Source organism: Scyliorhinus canicula, chromosome 8, assembly GCF_902713615.1.
Source record: "Scyliorhinus canicula chromosome 8, sScyCan1.1, whole genome shotgun sequence".
In the NCBI taxonomy this organism is placed as follows: domain Eukaryota; kingdom Metazoa; phylum Chordata; class Chondrichthyes; order Carcharhiniformes; family Scyliorhinidae; genus Scyliorhinus; species Scyliorhinus canicula.
The window spans coordinates 191,761,936-191,782,244 of NC_052153.1; the positions used below are offsets into that span (position 1 = coordinate 191,761,936).

At 50.6% G+C, this 20,309-nt stretch overlaps 1 pseudogene; it reads left to right on the forward strand.

Moving 5' to 3' along the window:
* Positions 1–14,152, forward strand: part of LOC119969945 — a 68,316-nt pseudogene extending 54,164 nt beyond the window's left edge.
* Positions 14,153–20,309: the final 6,157 nt, after the last annotated feature.

The window sequence follows — 20,309 nt, forward strand, 5'->3', positions numbered from 1 at the left end:
TCCCCACCAGGATCGCCACCCCCTTACTCTTCTCATCCAGCCCCAAGTGAAATACTTGGCCCACCCATCCCTTCCTCAGCCGAACCTGGTCCACCACTCTCAGGTGCGTCTCTTGGAGCATGGCCACATCCGCCTTCAGCCCCTTCAGGTGCGCAAACACCCGGGCCCGCTTGACCGGCCCGTTCAGCCCCCTATCATTCCAGGTTATCAGCCGGATCCGAGGGCTCCCTGCCCCCCTCCCCTGCCGACTAGCCATAACCCATCCCCTGCCCGCCACTTGCCAGCGCCCCCCGCTCGGCCTGTTCCCCACGGCGGCAACTCCCCCCCCCCCCCCCAGCACCCCCTGCATTCTCCAGTTCCTTCCTGGCCATTCCAGCAGCAACCCGGTACCCCCCCCCCCCCCCCCCCAGGCTAGGACCCCTCCTAGCCGGCCCCTCACTCCGCAGCACTCCCGTGAGCCAGCTAACTTCTGCTGACCCCAGCAACTCCCGCCACACCTCCGACCCCTCCCCACGTGGGACTACTCCTCCTCCTTCGTGCCTATCAACTGGCCCTCTCCTCCCCCCCCCCCCCCCCCCCCCCCCCCCGCTCTTGAGCAGGAAAATAATAACCAGCGAAGGCCCGCGCTTCTCAGTCCCGACCCCGCCCCCATCACCCCGCAGCACGGGAAACCAGAGAAAAGCCCGCGCTTTCGCCCTGCCCAACCCCGCCTCCTCTAGGGCAACTCCCATTGCCGGTCCCCACCACCAGCTCCCCGCACCCCCAGTTTACCTCCCTGCCCGAACCCGTCCACCAGACCCATACAAAAAGACATCGCCCCACCCACCCTAAAGCCAACACACATCCTGCATGAAACAGAGAACCCCCCCTCCAGAGAAAAAATTAAACACAGTTACATTTTCATACAAAACCCCCATTCTTGACCCTCAGTTTGAGTCCAGTTTCTCGGCCTGCACAAAGGCCCACGCCTCCTCCGGGGACTCAAAATAATGGTGATGATCCTTATAGGTGACCCACAGATGCATCGGCTGTAACATGCCAAACTTCACGCTCCGTCTGTGGAGCACCGCCTTCATCCGGTTCAACTCGGCCCTCCGCTTAGCCACCTCAGCACTCCAGTCCTGGTAGATCCGCACCTCCGTGTTCTCCCACTTGCTGCTCCGCTCCTTCTTGGCCCACCGAAGCACGCACTCCCGGTCAACGAACCGGTGAAACCGCACCAACACCGCCCACGGCGGCTCGTTCGGCTTGGGCCTCCTAGCCAGTATTCTGTGGGCCCCCTCCAACTCCAGGGGTCCCTGGAAGGACCCAGCCCCCATCAGCGAGTTTAACATAACCGCCACATAGGCCGCCAGGTCCGACCCCTCCAGCCCCTCCGTGAGGCCCAGGGTCTGTAAGTTCTTCAGCCTCGACCGGTTGTCCAGTTCCTCGAACCGCTCCTGCCACTTTTTATGGAGCGCCTCGTGCATCTCCACCTTCCCCGCGAGGGCCGCGGCCTCATACTCCCTTTCGGAGGCCTGCTGCTGCAGCTCCCGGATCGCGGCCCCCTGGGCTGTCCGAGTCTCCATCAGCTCTCTGGTGGTAGCCTTCAGCGACTCCAGCAGCTTCACCTTAAGCTCCTGGAAGCAGCGCAGCAGAGTCTCCAGCTGCTCCTGGGCCCACTGCCTCAGCTCCTCTGGACCTCCGCCGGCCGCCATTTTGTTTCCCTTCCCCCGCTTTTCCAGGGGCGCTGCCACCGCTTTTCTGCTCACCCCACTCCTGGTCCGGACCATAGAACCCTGGGGATCTACTGCAGACCCCTTCCCACGTCGGGAATCGTCGACAAAGTTCCGTTGGGGGCCCTGAAAAGAGCCCCAAAGTCCGTTTTTAGCGGGAGCTGCCGAACGTGCGGCTTAGCTCCGCATTGCCGCAACCGGAAGTCACAGCGGGCAGCATAATCAAGGACCCCTCCCACCCGGGGTATTCACTCTTCCAACTTCTTCCATCGGGCAGGAGATACAGAAGCCTGAGAACACGCACGATTAGACTCAAAAACAGCTTCTTCCCCACTGTTACCAGACTCCTAAACGACCCTCTTATGGACTGACCTGATCTCTTCACACATCTTCTCTACTGAGTAGTACTATACTCCGTATGCTTCACCCGATGTCTGTGTCTATGTATTTATGTATGCCCTTTGTTTTTTATTAAGGTATGGAGTGATCTATCTGGACTGTATGCACAACAATACTTTTCACTGTGCTTCGGTAAAAGTGACAATGAAACTAAACAAATCCAATCCAATTCAATCCAAATGATTAGTCCCTCAATTAAATCACTAAATTAGTGAATTCTCCCAATCAAATCACTAAATTTGTGAACTCTCCCAATCCAATCATTAAATGATTAATAAATTCTCCCAATCCAAATGTTAAATGATTAGTACATTCTCCCAATCCAATGAATGATCTCTCCCAATCTAATTTGTAAAGTGTTAATGAATGCACAAATTCAGTCTCTGAAGATTTAACAAATTCTCCGAATCCGCTCTTTAAATGATTGGTGAATTCTCCCAATCCAATCACAAAATGTGTAATGAATTCTCCCAGCCCAGCTGTGAATAATTAACAAATTCATCAACTCGAGCCTCTAAATAATTAATAAACTCTCCAAATCCAGTCTACGAATGATTATTTCGCCCAAAATGTCCTCCATGACCCAATGAGAAATGAATTCTTAAAATTTGATCCCTCAGGAATTAATGAATTAATCAAATCCAGTTTCTAAATGATTAATGAATTCTCCCAATCTAGTCTGTAAATAATTAATTTCCTCCTCATTCCTATTTATAGCCTGCAATTGAAATTATTTACCCCCCCCCCCCCCAGTCTGTGAATAAATAATATTTTTTTGCCAATCCATATATTGTCCTGACTCAGCTGTGAGCAATAATCTTTCTCTACGCTCTCGGTGAGAGCTAGCCAAGACTCAGTTGGCAATATTCTTACACCTACGATCCTTGAGTCTCTAGGCTACAGCACTGAAGGGATGCTGCGTTGTTGGAGGGGCTGTCTGATGTGACCATCAATTCACACGACACGTGGTTGGAAGTGAACAGTGGTTTTAATAGTCTTTCAACAGAGCCTGCCTGCGACGAGATGAACTGGCAGGCAGGCTCACGACTGCCAAGCTTTATACTTCCGGTTAGTGGGAGGAGCCATGGGCAGAGCCAAGGGTCGGACATAAAGGCAACCGATCTTTGGTCGGTGATGAGGGTGAACCTCCTACCTGCGAGGTAGTGCCTTCAGTGACGTATAGCTTCCACGATGACTTGTGCTTCCTTTTCGACTGAGGAGTGTCGAAGTTCCGAAGCAGAGAGGGTTCGGGAGAAGAAGGCGACTTGCCTGGTTTAGTATGGCTGCGAGAGTGACCTCTGAGGCATCGCTCTCTACCTGAAAGGGGACGGATTCATCCACCGCCCGCATGGCCGCTTTGGCGATGTCCTCCTTGATACGAGTGAAGGCCTGACGAGCCTCTTCCGATAGAGGGAAGAGTGTGGCCTTAAATAGTGGGCGGGCTTTGTCCGCATACTGAGGGACCCATTGGGCATAATAAGAGAAAAATCCCAGGCACCTTTTGAGGGCCCTGGGACAATGAGGGAGAGGGAGTTCTAAGAGCATACGGTCCGGGTCGAGGCCTAGGACTCCGTTCTCCACGACATAGCCGAGGATGGCTAGCCTGGTTGTGCAGAAAACGCATTTCTCCGTGTTATACGTGAGGTTGAGCCGTCTGGAGAAATCGATCGATGTTAGCGTTGTGGTCCTGCTGGTCGTGGCCGCAGATGGTGACGTTATCCAGGTATGGAAACGTGGCCCGCAGCCCGTACTGGCCCACCATTCGGTCCATTGCTCGTTGGAACACCGAGACCCCATTAGTGACGCCAAAGGGAACCCGGAGGAAGTGGAAGAGGCGGCCGTCGGCCTCAAACGCCATGAAGTACATAGAACATAGAATAGTACAGCACAGAACAGGCCCTTCGGCCCTCGATGTTGTGCCGAGCAATAATCACCCTACTCAAACCCACCCTATACCCGTAACCCAACAACTCCCCCCCTTAACCTTACTATTAGGACACTACGGGCAATTTAGCATGGCCAATCCACCTAACCCGCACATCTTTGGACTGTGGGAGGAAACCGGAGCACCCGGAGGAAACCCACGCACACACGGGGAGGACGTGCAGACTCCGCACAGACAGTGACCCAGCCAGGAATCGAACCTGGGACCCTGGAGCTGTGAAGCATTTATGCTAACCACCATGCTACCGTGCCACCCCGTGGTGGTCCTCCGGGCGGATTGGGAGCTGGTGGTATGCAGACTTCAGATCCACCGTGGAGAAGACTTTATAATGGGCGATCTGATTCACCGGGTTTGCAGTCCGGCGTGAGATTGGCAAAGAGTGGAGGGGGGTCAATTTTTAGTGTGACGAGGCTGCAGATAGTGAGTGGGAGAAAGGGCCCGCCGAAGCTGAGCGTGAGGCTTTTCAGGTTGCACTGGAAATCGAGTCCCAGTAGGAGTGGGGCGCAGAGTTCAGGGAGCACGTACAGCTGGAAGTTTGAGTAGCTGGTGCCCTGGATCGTTAGGGTTGCGACGGTGCTCCCTTGGAGGTGAACAGAGTGTGAGCCTGAAGCGAGGGAGATAGTTTGACGTGCAGGGAAGATAGGGAGCGAACAGCGTCTTACCAGATCTGGGTGTACGAAGCTCTCGGTGCTCCCGGAGTCGAAGAGGCACGGTGTCCTGTATCCGTTAATTTGAACGGTCATCATTGAATTTCGGAGGTGTTTTGGACGCGACTGGTCCAGTGTCACTGCGCTGAGTTGCGGGTAGTCGTCGGCTCGATCAGCTGTGCTGGAGTGGCCCCGTGATGACTGCCCTCTGAGTTCGTATTCTTCTGGACGAATTTCTGAGTTGGACGAAGATGGCCACCCCCGCGGATCGCACGTGGCGGGCGGCGAGGAAGATGGCGCCCAAGTTGGCGGCCCACATGAGTCGCACGTGGCCGGCCGCGTGGAGGGGGGTTGCCAAGATGGCGGCCCCCATGAGTCGCACGTGTCGTTTGGGGGCTGAGTCGGAGTACAGGCCGCAGCATTTCGGGGCCTGCGGGCCTGTGGATTCCGGAAACGAGTGCTCAGGGCTGCGGGGGAGTTAGGAGAGGGGGCCCTGCTTTGCCAGGCAGACCCGGGCATAGTGTCCTTTGTGACCGCAGCTGCTGCAGGTCGCGTTACGGGCCGGGCAGTGCTGCCGTGGGTGCTGGGGCTGTCCGCAAAAACGGCACACTGGGGCTGCGTGATGGCTGGGTGGCCGCGCGGCGCAGGCCTGGGGCAGTCGCTGGTCGGGGGCCCAGGATGGGGTCGCTTGGTCTGCGGGGAACGAGGTGAGGCTGCGGAATGAGACCTCCATAGTGGTAGCTAGTTCAACTGTGTCCTCTAAGTTCTGGGCCCCTTTTTCTAGCAACCGCTGGCGCACATAATTCAATCTGAGGCCTGCCACGTACACATCTCTAACGACAAGTTCCATGTGCTGTTCGGTTGATACAGCCTGGTAATTACAGTCCTGAGCTAAAATCTTTAACTCCCGCAGGAATTCTTCTAACGACTCCGCGGGGCGCTGGCGGCGGGTCGTGATGGCGCATGTAGACCTCGTTGATGGGCCTCACATAGATTCGATCTAGCATGGCTAGGGCCCCCGTATACGAGTTGGTACTATTGAGTTGAGAAGATATACGGTGGCTCACCCTTGTGTGCAGTAGACTGAGTTTCTGCTCCTCTGTAGTTTCAGCAGTACTTGATTCAGCCAGGTAGGCCTTGAAACATCTGAGCCAGTGCTGGAAGATTTCTCTTGCCTCTGCAGCCTGCGGGTCGAGTTCTAGTCGGTCAGCTTTGAGGGCTGATTCCATAGTTGTTTCCTCGATTTCTTCTTATTTCCAAAGACTATTAAATTGATGTGACCATCAATTCACACGGCACGTGGTTGGAAGTGAACAGTGGTTTTAATAGTCTTTCAACAGAGCCTGCCTGCGACGAGATGAACTGGCAGGCAGGCTCACGACTGCCAAGCTTTATACTTCCGGTTAGTGGGAGGAGCCATGGGCGGAGCCAAGGGTGGAGCCAAGTACAAACTCCTCATCTCCCCCTATGGGCAGAGCCGCGCAACTGCTCATATACCGAGCTGACACCGACACAGTGCATTATATATAATAACAGTGTGAATTACACGGACTGTGATTCATCACACTGTCATACAGACGAGGCCATGCCATCTTCCTCAGGTGGGTCTGAAAGCTCCCATGGTACTATTTTGAGGAAGAGTAAGTGAGTTATCCCTGGTGTCCTGGCCAATCAGCATTACAGAAACAGATTGGGCGGGATTCTCCGACCCCCCGCTGGGTCGGAGAATCGCCCGGGGGGGGCATGAATCCCGCCCCCGCCGGCTGCCGAATTCTCCGGCGCCGGGGATTTGGCACAAGCGGGAATCGCGCCGGCCTAGCCCCTGAAGGTGCGGAGCATTCCGCACCTTTGGGGCTGCCCGACACCTGAGTGGTTGACGCCACTCCTCGGCGCCGGAGCCCCCCACCCCTGCCCCGCCGGGTAGGGGAGAATCCCGCCCATTATCTCACTGCTGTTTGTGGAATCTTGCTGTGCAAACATGTATCTGCCGCATTTCCTACATCAAAACAGTGACTCCACTCTGAAGAAAAACATTTCACTTGTTGTAAAGTAGGGATTGCCTCCTTCCGCAGCCGGCCAATGGAGTTTCCCATTGTGGCCACCCACTTGCCATCGGGGAACCCGCAGGCATGGGTGCGCTGCCGGCGAAGCGGAGGATCCCCTGATGGAGAATCCTACCGTCTACTTTTGTTTCAGATTTACGGGGAGTGGGCATCACTGGCTAGGGCCCCGCATTTAGTGCCCATCCTTAATTACCCCTTGAGAATGTGAAAGGAGCTTTGACGTTACTCCTATAATGATGTTATAGGAATATAAAGGTCCTCAAAACTACATCCAGCAATCTGCCACCTAACCATGCTTGGCCCAATTTTATTACATAAAAGTTACAGCACTGAAACTCCAATTGATCAACTCCAACATTCATGGACAGCCCACCCCCACTCTCCCCTTATGTAAACCTAGCAGATTGTCCTTCTCTTCCTGGCTGCCTCCTGTTTTAATCTAGCTTTCCCTTAAGTGCATCTTTTCAATTCACTCCAGCTACTCCACATGGTGTAACATGCACCACCGTCTGACCATTGTCTTTGCCTCCTCCTGAATTCCCTACTGGCTCTCGGAGGTTCTCGTACACTTAGGGCCCTTACGTTTGGACGCACCATAAAAGAGGGAGCATCTTTTCCACCCCATCGGAGAAATGGAAGTAACGTTACAGGTTAATGAGTAAAAATTCAACGTATTACGTTCACAAAGCATTAATGTGGGCTGACGTGAATGTGCTGGAGAGAGAGACCCTGTGTGATGATTTATGTGCTTCTTCTATGTAGGTATTAAACATCGCTAAACAACATTGAGGCATCACATCATCAGCTCTCCTGGACCTGTGAAATGTTGTTTCATTGTAGGGGATTGAAGTGGTTCAACACGGCAGTCCTTCTCCAGGGATTAAGGATTCACAATAAATGCTGACCTTGACAGCAACGCCCACATCCCATCAATGAATAAATGCAATTAGATTAAATTAATTGCTGTGCTGCATTTGGTGAAGATGTTCGCAGAACTCTTCTGGCAACGCACAGTATTCAGGACTCTCCCTTTCCTCCAGTCTCCACAGTAAGACAGTCCCTGCCTTATCTCGCCACCGCAGTGGAACGGTAAACTCTGCCAAATGAGATTCCAAGAGCTTTCACCAATTTCCTGTTCAAAAAAACTCACGTTTTTTTTCAGATTCCAGTTGTCCTTTGATTCAGCGAATTCTCCCTTATCGACCAATAAACATTTCACTTTGCATCCATAAATATTCAACAGTTTAAATCCAAGCACTCAAAGTAATAAAATGTGTTATCTCTTCACCTCTAAAATGTAAATTCTCATTAATTCTGAATTTTGAAAGTCTTTATTTATTGAAGGGCCAGGGAACCTGAGGGCCCCAGTTCCTTTTCAGAATCCACAATTCCATTGATGCAGCACCTGCCTTGACCACAGGACACCTTAAAGTGCTCTACAGCCAAGAACATAAGAACATAAGAACTAGGAGCAGGAGTAGGCCATCTGGCCCCTCGAGCCTGCTCCGCCATTCAATAAGATCATGGCTTATCTTTTGTGGACTCAGCTCCACTTTCCGGCCCGAACACCATAACCCTTAATCCCTTTATTCTTCAAAAAACTATCTATCTTTACCTTAAAAACATTTAATGAAGGAGCCTCAGCTGCTTCACTGGGCAAGGAATTCCATAGATTCACAACCCTTTGGGTGAAGAAGTTCCTCCTAAACTCAGTCCTAAATCTACTTCCCCTTATTTTGAGGCTATGCCCCCTCGTTCTGCTTTCACCCGCCAGTGGAAACAACCTGCCCGCATCTATCCTATCTATTCCCTTCATAATTTAAAATGTTTCTATAAGATCCCCCCTCATCCTAAATTCCAACGAGTATAGTCCCAGTCTACTCAACCTCTCCTCGTAATCCAACCCCTTCAGCTCTGGCATTAACCTAGACATAAGAACTAGGAGCAGGAGTAGGCCATCTGGCCCCTCGAGCCTGCTCCGCCATTCAATGAGATCATGGCTGATCTTTTGTGGACTCAGCTCCACTTTCCCCCCCCGAGCACCGGAACCCTTTATTCCTTTATTCTCAAAAAAACCCTATCTGTCTTTATCTTGAAAGTAGCTTTGAAGTGTAGTTATTGTTGTGCAAAGAACACTGAGACCAGTTTCCACATGGCAAACCCTCAGCCCCACAAACAACATGAAAATGACCAGGTAATCTATTCTCTTGGTGTTGATTGAGTTGACAGGTCAAGAAGGATATCTTCCCAGCTCTTCTTCAATATAATGACACCAATCAGCTCCCCATAGTTCCCACCACTCCCCTCCTTTCTCCTCTACTACAGGTCGTTGTGATTTATTTTGGAATTTGGGTTTCTTAGGTTGGTCCTGATGATTTTTAAACATTCATTCCCGGGATATGGGTGTCGCTGACTCGGCCCAGCATTCAATGCTCATCCCTAATTGCCCTCGAGAAGGTGGTGCTGAGCTGCCTTCTTGAGCGGCAGCAGTCCATATGGTGTAGGTGTACCCACAGTGCTGTTAGGGAGGGCGTTCCAGGATTTTGCCCCAGCGACAGTGAAGGAACGGCCGATATATTTCCAAGTCAGGGCGGTGAGTGACTTGGAGGGGAACCTCCAGGTGATGGAGTTCCCGGGTATCTGCTGCCCTTGTCCTTCTGGGTGGTAGTGGTCGTGGGTTTGGAAGGTGCTATTTAAGGAACCTTGGTGAGTTACTGCAGTACATCTTGTAGATGGCACACACGGCTCTACTGTTCGTTGGTGGCGGCGGGAGTGAATCAAGCGGGGCTGCTTTGTTCATCAAGTTTCTTGAGTGTGGTTGGAGCTACACTCATCCAGGCAAATGGGGAATATTCCATCACATTCCTGACTTGTGCTTTGCAGATGCTGAGCAATCTTTCAGTACTCAGGAGGTGAGTTATTCACCGCAGGATTCCTAGCCTCTGACCTGTTCTGGTAGCCACAGTATTTATACGGCTAGTCCAGTTCAGTTGCTGGTCAATGGTAACCGCTAGGATGTTGCTTGTGGGGGAATTCAGCGATGGCAATTTAATTGAATGTCAAGGGGCAATGGTCCCGCTCTCGTTGGAGATGGTCATTGCCTGGCACTTGTGTGGCGCAAAGCCTGGATATTGTCCAGGTCTTGCTGCATTTGGACATGGACAGCTTCATTATCTGAGGAGTCACGAATGGTGTTGAACATTGTGCAGTCATCCGCGAACATCCCGCTTCTGACTTTATGATGGAAGGAAGGTCATTGATGAAGCAGCTGAAGATGGTTGGGTCTAGGACACTACCCTGAGGAACTCCTGCAGGGATGTCCTGGAACTTCCACAAGCGTCTTCCTCTGTGCCTGACTCCAAACAGTGAAGATTTTCTGCATTTATCAGAGCAGGGAGTTCGATTCATTCCAGAAGTGATAATATAAGAAATAGAGCTTGGTTATTTTATAACCTTAACCTTCGAGTTCCCATTAAACAGGACTTTAACAGAACATGCGGCTCCCATGCCACTTGCACAGACAAAAGCAATAATTGCATTTACGAAGCAATTTCTCTCCTGTCAGGGGCATTGGTTCAGAACCCTTTTCCAAAGCCTGCCTCAGTGGCAACTTGCTCAATTTCCAAAGCCTTCTCTTCCAGCTGTTCAAAACTGTGGGCGGGGTTCTCTCAGCCCGCCCTGGTTCAGAGAATCGGCGCTGTTGGCGCCAGCGCGGTCAGCACGGCGCCCGTTGTGGGGGGGGGGGGGGGGCGTTCTAGGTGCCCCCCCCACCTCCCGGCAATTCTCCGCCCGGGAATGGGCAGAGTGGCTGCCAAAAAAGCCCGAGTCCCGCCATTCACATGTGGTCTTACCCGGCGGGACCTCGGCATCCATCCAACCTGGGGCGGCCTGGTGGGGGAGGGGGTGGAGAGGGGGGGTACAACCCCAGGGGGGCCACCATTGTGGCCTGGCCCGCGATCGGGCCTACCAATCATTGGGCCGGCCTTTATGGGCAGCACGGTAGCATGGTGGTTAGCATAAATGCTTCACAGCTCCAGGGTCCCAGGTTCGATTCCCGGCTGGGTCACTGTCTGTGCGGAGTCTGCACGTCCTCCCCGTGTGTGCGTGGGTTTCCTCCGGGTGCACCGGTTTCCTCCCACAGTCCAAAGATGTGCGGGTTAGGTGGATTGGCCATGCTAAATTGCCCGTAGTGTCTTAAAAGTAAGGTGGGGGGGGGGGCGGGGGGGGGTTGGGTTACGGGTATAGGGTGGATACGTGGGTTTGAGTAGGGTGATCATTGCTCGGCACAACATCGAGGGCCGAAGGGCCTGTTCTGTGCTGTACTGTTCTATGTTCTATGTACTGGTGGGGGCCTCGTTTACTCCGCGCCGGCCCCTGTAGCCCTACGCCATGTTGAGAAGGAAGGCACTGCGCATGCGCGCATTCGCACCCGTCGCAGCGCAGACCCGTGGCGCCCGTTTGACGCCGGTATCAACAGCTGGAGCGGCGTGGGTCACTCCAGTGCCATGCTGGCCCCCTGTAGGGCAGAGAATCGCTCTGATTCTTGGTCCGATGACGCCATCGTTAAACCCTCCAGATTGTACGACGACGTCAACAGTCTGCCGTCAGAAGGGAGAATTCCTCCCAGGATTCTCTCTCTCTCTCTCGTTCTCTCAGTATGTCTCTCCCCCTCCCCCCCCCTCTCTCTCTCAGCCCCGCCCAGTCCCTCAAACAATTTAGAGGTTAAACAGATTGAGGGGGAAGAAAAGCTGTGAGCAATAGGTAAAACTGAGTGATTCCACAGCCAACCAATCAAATCTAAGTTCCGCAGTCTAGTCACATTTAGCCTTGAATGGTGGTGGGCAACTAAATAACTCACTGGAGGATTGGGCCTCAGCTTCTGCTCGCAGTTGAAGGGCAGCGCCTCCATCGGAGCAGCGCTCCCTCAACACTGCAAAGAGGGCCAGCCTAGATTTATTGTGCTCAATAAATTTAGGGCCTGTTCCTGTGCTGTAATTTTCTTTGTTCTTTCCGGAAGGGTAGACAGGCGATGTTCGGCACGGTAGCACAGTGGTTAGCACAGTTGCTTCACAGCTCTAGGGTCCCAGGTTCGATTCCCGGCTTGGGTCGCTGTCTGTGCGGAGTCTGCACGTTCTCCCCGTGCCTGCGTGTGTTTTCCTCCGGGTGCTCCGGTTTCCTCCCACAGATGTGCAGGTTAGGTGGATTGGCCATTATCACCTGCCCCTTAGTGTCCAAAAAAGGTTAGGTGGGGTTATTTGGTTATGGGTATAGGGTGGAGGTCTGGGCTTAAGTAGGGTGCTCTTTCCAAGGGTCGGTGCAGACCCGAAGGGCCCAATTACGTCCCTCTGCACTCTGAATTCTATGATTCAGAAGGGCAGCATGGTCGGTGCAGGCTTGGAGGGCCGAAGGGCCTGTTCCTGTGCTGTAATATTCTTTGAAAGACCTGCAGTGGGGCAGAGATTCTGCAGCTGCTGACTCAGAAGCGGTTGATACAGTTAAAATTGGGTATTTCTTTTAGACATCTACTTCTGAGCATCTATCTTTTGATCTCTAGCAACTATACATTAGAAATTCTGAATAATGCATCTGAAATTACTGTGTCAAGCTTTAAAATAGAGCCTTACAAAGAATTCTAGAATCTTACAGCATAGAAGGATTCTAGTTGACCCATAGTTTCTCATTGGCTCTTTGAGTCCAAGATGTGCAGGGTAGGTGGATTGGCCCTGGATAAATTGCCCTTAGGGTCCAAATTGCCCTTAATGTTGGGTGGGGTTACTGGGTTATGGGGATAGGGTGGAGGTGTGGGCTTGGGTAGGGTGCTCTTTCCAAGGGCCGTTGCAGACTCGATGGGCTGAATAGCCTCCTTCTGCATTGTAAATTCTATAAACTAATTCTATGAAACACCGTCAAATTACTCCTACTCCTCTTCTCATCCTCATTTCCCTGCTCTTCCATCTCGATTATTTCCCTCGCAGACACGGGGGGGGGGGGGGGGGGGGGGGGGGAAGAATGTGCAAACTCCACACGGACAGTGACCCCGGCAGGGATCAAACCGGGTCCTCGGCAGTTGCTCCATATACATTCTAAGAAAACTCTGTATAATTTTGTCCATTAAATCTTCCCTTGACCTTCTGAACTGAGAAGAACAGTCCCAACGTCTCCAAAAAACTGAAATAAAACTAATGTGCGCAAGTTAGCTCTCAATTTCCACACATAAACTATAAAAAATGGGAGGAGGAGGCCATTCAGCCCATCCGAGCCTGCTGCACCATCCAATAAAGTTCTGCCTGATGTCATTGTTACCGTTGAGCATGTAGACAATATTGTGTCTGGTTGATGGTGCGACCTCCAACCAGCAGGTGGCGCACACATCCACCATGCAGTCTCTAGACATCGGTCATGTGACAAGGCACTCTCATCAGAAGGTTGTAAGGCGTACACGAGGACAGTCGCACATAAGGGTAGTTCTAGGAGAATCTAAAGAAACCCTGTAGTAATGTGCCCTGTATAAGATTCGCATTGTGCCAAACCATGTGTACATTAATAAATCATCGTTCCGGCTAAGTCACCACCAGTTCTGTAGAATCATTGCGAGACAAGGTCACAGAACACAACATGGTACCAGGAGTACTGAAGATTTGCAGGTAACGTTCGAACTGAAAGACAAAGTTAAATCGGCTGAAGAACCGACCTGGTGAACTACGACCATTGGTGCCTCAAATCAGTAAACGACACTGGGGTTCAAGGTGGAAGGTTTTAAGGGACCCCCACCAGCTTCAATTGTTGGGTAATGTAGAAAGGAATTGGCATGCTGTTAAGCTGCAATTCGGATTCCATATTGTAACCCTAGGACTGCAGCCACAGCCTGACGAGAGGCTGTTTGCTTTGCCACTTACGGTAGCAGGTCTTCAAGCAATAGAACTAGACCATACCTTCGCCGAAGAGGAGGACAAGAGCTATGAGGAGCTGATCAAGCGCTTTGATCAGTACTGCTCTCTGAAAAAAGACAAAGCATGTGAATGTGACACATTTAGTACGGGTACCCAGAAAGAAAGGCTTCAATCAGAAATCCATATTAATATGTGTCATGTGAGTGAGGTGGCAGCCCAGCAAATCAGTACACTCACTCTGAAGCATTTCGGCGGCAACATGGAACAGAACGCCAGCACTGTGCCGCCGGTCAAACAGGAAAGTGGTCTCGGTGCGGGCGGCCATTTTAAGCAGTCATCCGGAGCCTCCACCTTGAGCCAGAAATGTGGAAACTGGTATGTCCCACGGGAATGTCCCGCTTTCGGAAAAGTAAGTTCCAGGTGTGGCCGTATTTCACGAAACAGTGTTCACGCGTCCTACAATGGACCAAATAAGATCAGTAAATGCGGTTGACGAGATGCCACCGGACGAACAGTTCGTCATCGATCTCTTTGCAACCAAGGATCAGAAGAGTCCGACCCAGAAAAATTAAGATATAGGGCGGGATTCTCCGACCCCCGCCGTGCCAGAGAATCGCCGGGGGGGCGGCATGAATCCCGCCCCGGCGCCGGCTGCCGAATTCTCCGGCGCCAGGGTTTTGGCGGGGGAGGGAATTGCGGCCAATGGCCCTCCCGGCGATTCTCCGCCCCACGATGGGCCGAGTGGCTGCCTATTTTCAGCCAGTCCCGCTGGCGTGAATCAAAGCAGGTCCGTACTGGCGGGACCTGGCTCTGCGGGCGGCCGGCAGAGTCCACGGGGGGAGCGTGGGGGGATCTGGCCCCAGGGGTGCCCCCATCGTGGCCTGGCCTCCGATCGGGGCCCACAGATGGACCTGTGCCGTGGGGGCACTCTATCCCTCTGTGCCGGCTGCTGTCAACCTCCGCCATGGCCGATGCGGAGGAGAACACCCCTGCGCATGCACTGGGATGACGCCAGCAGACGCTGGCGCTCTCGCGCATGCGCCAGCTCGTGCCAGCCGGCGGAGGCCCTTCGGCGCCGGTTGGCACAGCGCTAATCCCACCAGCGCCGGCCTAGCCCCTGAAGGTGCAGAGGATTCCGCACCTTTCGGGCGGCCTGACGCCGGAGTGGTTCACACCACTGCTCAGCACCGGGACCGCCAGCCTCACCTGCTAGAGGAGAATCCCGCCCTTAAGCTCAAAAAATAACGATGTTGCTAAGAACAAACCGGATGCCACCAAACCCAGATGGGAACCGATGGTGTTCTTGAACGACTTATCCGTACGCTGCGACCTTGACATTGGAACTGGAGCCAACCTCCTCAGTCGGTCTGCTTTGCATGAGGTGTACGTGCAGCCGAAAAGTCATTGATCGGCCGGGACTACCGATGGAGACATTCGGTGAATGTGAACTTGAGCTAGCTGTACATGACTCAATATACATGCTACTGTTTTATGTTGTGTACAGCACGGTAGCATTGTGGGTAGCACAATTGCTTCACAGCTCCAGGGTCCCAGGTTCGACTCCGGCTCGGGTCACTGTCTGTGCGGAGTCTGCACATCCTCCCCGTGTGTGCGGGTTTCCTCCGGGTGCTCCGGTTTCCTCCCACAGTCCAAAGATGTGCGGGTTAGGTGGATTGGCCATGCTAAATTGCCCTTAGTGTCCAAAATTGCCCTTAGTGTTGGGTGGGGTTACTGGGTTAAGGGGATAGGGTGGAGGTGTTGACCTTGGGTAGGGTGCTCTTTCCAAGAGCCGGTGCAGACTCGATGGGCCGAGTGGCCTCCTTCTGCACTGTAAATTCTATGATAATCTATGACATGAAAATTGAATCTCGCAGAGGAGCAGATGCGTGTGAATCCCTGAACCTCGTTGAGTGACAGAACGTTCCAGAAGACGGTGGCCGTCCGAATACTACAGATCCCTACAAGATATGATAGTGCAGTCATTCGATGATTCAGCAGAAATCCAGGCAGGAGCCAACAAATCAGATGAAGAAAAGGAAGAGCCAAAAAGCATTCCAGATTTCTGGGTAACAGTCTTCAAAAAGGTGTGTGTACTTAGTGGCATGTCACAGGAGCATGACGAGGCCATGTTGAAGCAGCTACAAGATGTGAATGTTAAATATGCAGAGCACGAAAAGCCCAAGAGCTTCACTCTGGAGTTTAAGTTCGAGCCTAATGAGCACTTTATAAATGAGATGATTACGAAAGTATACCAGATGGAATCGCACCCTGACAAGTTTGAATTTCCATTCTTTGACGAACTAGAAATAATAGGGCGGACATACTGCCGGATCGACTGGAGGGAACAAAGGAATGTCACGGTGAAAACGTTTAAATCCAAGCCGAAGCACAAGGGTCGGAGCACTCGCTAGACAGTTACGAAAACTGGACCAAATCACTCATTCTTTAATTCCTTTAGTCCTCCTGAAGTTTCACACAATGGAAGGTTAAGTAAAACTTTGGCAGAAAAACCCGATGCTAACTTTGAAATTGGCTGCCTCCTGCGCTGCGCTGTGTGCAATGATGTATTTTACAGGAGAAATTATTGCAGATAATACCGACTCAGGTGATGAGTACAAGGATATTGTCGGTGAGTGCGAGGATATTGATGGTGAGTACGAGGATATTGATGATGAGTACGAGAATATTGATGGTGAGTACGCGGATATTGTCGGTTGAGTGCGAGGCTATTGATGGTGAATACGAGGCTATTGATGGTGAGTACGAGAATATTGATGGTGAGTACGAGGATATTGATGGTGAGGTACGAGGATATTGATGGTGAATACGAGGATATTGATGGTGAGTACGAGGATATTGATGGTGGAGTAGGAGGATATGATGGGAATATGAGGATATTGTAAAGAGAGGATATTGATGGTGAGTACGAGGATATGATAACGAGCACGAGGATATTCCACGATGAGTACGAGGATATTGATGGTTGAATACGAGGGTATTGATGGTGAGTATAGGGATATTGATCGTAAGTACGAGGATATTGATGATGAGTACGAGGATATTGATGGTGAATACGAGGATATTGATGGTGAGTACGAGGATTGATGGGAGTAAGAGGATATTGATGGTGAGTACGAGGAGATTGATGGTGAGCACGAGGATATTGATGGTGAATAGGAGGATATTGGGTGAATACGAGGATATTGATAACAAGTAGGAGGATATTGATGGTGAGTACGAGGATTATTGATGGTGAGTAGTACGAGGATATGATGAGAGTACGAGGATATTGATGGTGAGTACGAGAATATTGATGGTGAGTACGAGGATATTGATGATGAGTACGAGGATATTGATGGTGAGTACGAGGATATTGATGGTGAGTACAAGGATATTGATGGTGAGTACGAGGATATTGATGATGAGTACGAGGCTATTGATGGTGAGTACGAGGATATTGATGGTGAGTACGAGGACATTGATGGTGAGTAGGAGGATATTGATGGTGAGTACGAAGATATTGATGGTGAGTACGAGGATATTGGTGGTGAGTATGAGGATATTGATGGTGAATAGGAGGATATTGATGGTGAATATGAGGATATTGATAATGAGCAGGAGGATATTGATGGTGAGTACGAGGATATTGATAACGAGCACGAGTATATTCACGATGAGTACGAGGATATTGATGGTGAATACGAGGGTATTGATGGTGAGTATGAGGATATTGATCGTAAGTACGAGGCTATTGATGATGAGTACGAGGATATTGATGGTGAATACGAGGATATTGATGGTGAGTACGAGGATATTGATGGTGAGTAAGAGGATATTGATGGTGAGTACGAGGATATTGATGGTGAGCACGAGGATATTGATGGTGAATAGGAGGATATTGATGGTGAATACGAGGATATTGATAACAAGTAGGAGGATATTGATGGTGAGTACGAGGATATTGATGGTGAGTACGAGGATATTGATGATGAGTACGAGGATATTGATGATGAGTACGAGGATATTGATGGTGAGTACGAGGATATTGATAATAAGTAGGAGGATATTGATGGTGAGTACGAGGATATTGATGGTGAGTACGAGGATATTGATGATGAGTACGAGGATATTGATGATGAATACGATGATATTGATGGTGAGTACGAGGATATAGGGGCTGGTTTAGCACAGTGGGATAAACAGCTGACTTGTAATACAGAACAAGGCAGAAGCGCTGGTCAATTCCCGTATCGGTCTCCCTGAACAGATGCCGGAATGTGGTGACTCGGGGCTTTTCACATTAACTTCACTGAAGCCTACTTGTGACAATAAGTGATTATTATTATTATTGATGAGTACGAGGATATATTCATGGTGAGTACATGGATATTCATGATGAGTACGAGCATATTGATTTTTTTTCTTTTTTTTTAAATTTAGAGTACCCAATTATTTTTTCCAATTAAGGGGCAATTTAGGGTGGCCAATCCACCTACCCTGCACATCTTTGGGTTGTGGGGGTGAAACCCACGCAGACACGGGGAGAATGTGCAAACTCCACACGGACAGTGACCCAGGGCCGGGATTCGAACCCGGGTCCTCAGCGCCGTGAGGCAGCAATGCTAACCACTGTGCCACCATGCTGCCCTCGAGCATATTGATGATGAGTACGAGGATATTAACTCCGATGATGAAGACTACGAGGACACATACGATGAAAATGTTGAGGAAAATGACAACTCCAAAAGTGAATCAGCGGAGGGCGATGATAAAGTGCTCATAAGATGGTTTTGAGGGTGTGATGAGGTAATAGCACTGGACATTGTTCCAATCTTGGAGAATCGTGCTCCTGAGTCACTTAGTGAGTAGTTTCAGGCCTCTGAAGTGGTTCCGTGAATCGACTCGCTGATCCTCGAGGCTACTCCACCGGAAGATGAGGAGGAACTGATGCAACTCCACAGATCACACACATATATACTAGAGCAAGACCAGGATAACCCATTGCCTGGATCGGCAGGGCCACAGAGTGTTTGCATCATGATTTTCAGTGATGAGGAGCTATTGATCCAACAAGCCAAGAAGGGACAGCACCTGATGTTATAGAGGCATCAGAGAGTGAGGCACTCCAACCCTCCAGGTAAGGGTACAGAATTGGGCCTGGCCACACAGTCCCTTATAGACACGCCGGAGGCACGGGTCTCAACTGAGGATCTTGCACACTTCTATCCACAGGATGCAGACCAGCGCCGAAACAGGGGTTGCCAAACCCAAACATAAAAAGAAAAGAATTTGCCAGGTGATCGTTAAAACAAAAAAGAGGGAGAGGAGAAGAGTGGGGGAGCTAGCTCACCCCACTGACAAAAACAAAAGATAAGCTGTTGATGTTGTGATTGACAATTCAGAGACAGAGGAGACAGAAAACATACAACGAAGCAGCAAACAGTGCCTTGGGAAGGAACAAAAAAAGAAGGAGCTGGTGACGCCCGTGTGCCCATTACACATACATACCTTCAAGAGGCATTGTGTCAAAAAGGATACGAAACAAGAGAGCGTCACGCAAACCAGTCTACAAAAAGGCTGGAAACAGCCCAAGTGATCATAGGGCCGTGAGGGAGGTACAAGGAGCTGCGCACAAGGAAAATACATTGTGCACACATGTCATGTCCATGGACACCCTAGTTAAATCTGTTTACATTGCTTATGCATATAAAATGTGTAAAGTAAAAATAGTAATCATGTTTGTACACTCAATCATCAATATCTCCTAAGGAAGGGGGATGTGGTGATATGCCTGTAGACAATTTTGTGTATAGTTGATGGTGCGACGTCCAACCAGCAGGTGGCAGTATAGATCGACAATGTGGTCGCGAGACATCGGTCATGTGACATCGGACTCTCAGGAGAACGTTGTAAAGCGTACACGAGAACAGTAGCACATAGGGGTAAAGAAACTCTGTAAAAACTTGGTCTGTATCAGATTAATATCGTACCTAACCATGTGTACATTAATAAACCATCATTCTGGCTAAGTCACCAGCAGTTCTGTAGAATCATTGCTGGACAAGATAACAGAACACAAGCTGTAACTCCACTTTCCTGTATTTTTCCTCTAAGATTATCTAAGAAATCTTATATTGGACTTTAGTGAGACAACATGTTTTTTCATTCTCTTTTTTTTTTAGTTGCTTATTGTCACGAGTAGGCTTCAAATGAAGTTACTGTGAAAAGCCCCTAGTCGCCACATTCTGGTGCCTGTTCGGGGAGGCTGGTGCATCTTTCCTTGGATGTGGGCGTTTGTTACCCACCCCTTGATCTGAGTGGTTTGCTCGACTCTTCATGAGGAATCAACAACGTTGCTGTGGGTCTCGAATGACGTGTGGGCCAGACCGGGTCAGGGCAGCAGATTTCCTTCCCTAAAGGACGTTAGCGAACCTTCGGGTTTTAATGGCAATCGGTGATCACCGTTACTGGGACTAGTTTTCGACTGGAGATTTACTAGTTGAATTTAAAAACGACTTTTGAGAAACGCGTTGGACTCCCCTCACTGGCGACGAGGGTGAAAGTTTAGTAAAGTTTCTTAAAAGCCTTTTTATTCAGCAAACGACACTACCTCCACGAATTCCTGATACACCTCATCAGGTCAGTGCCAC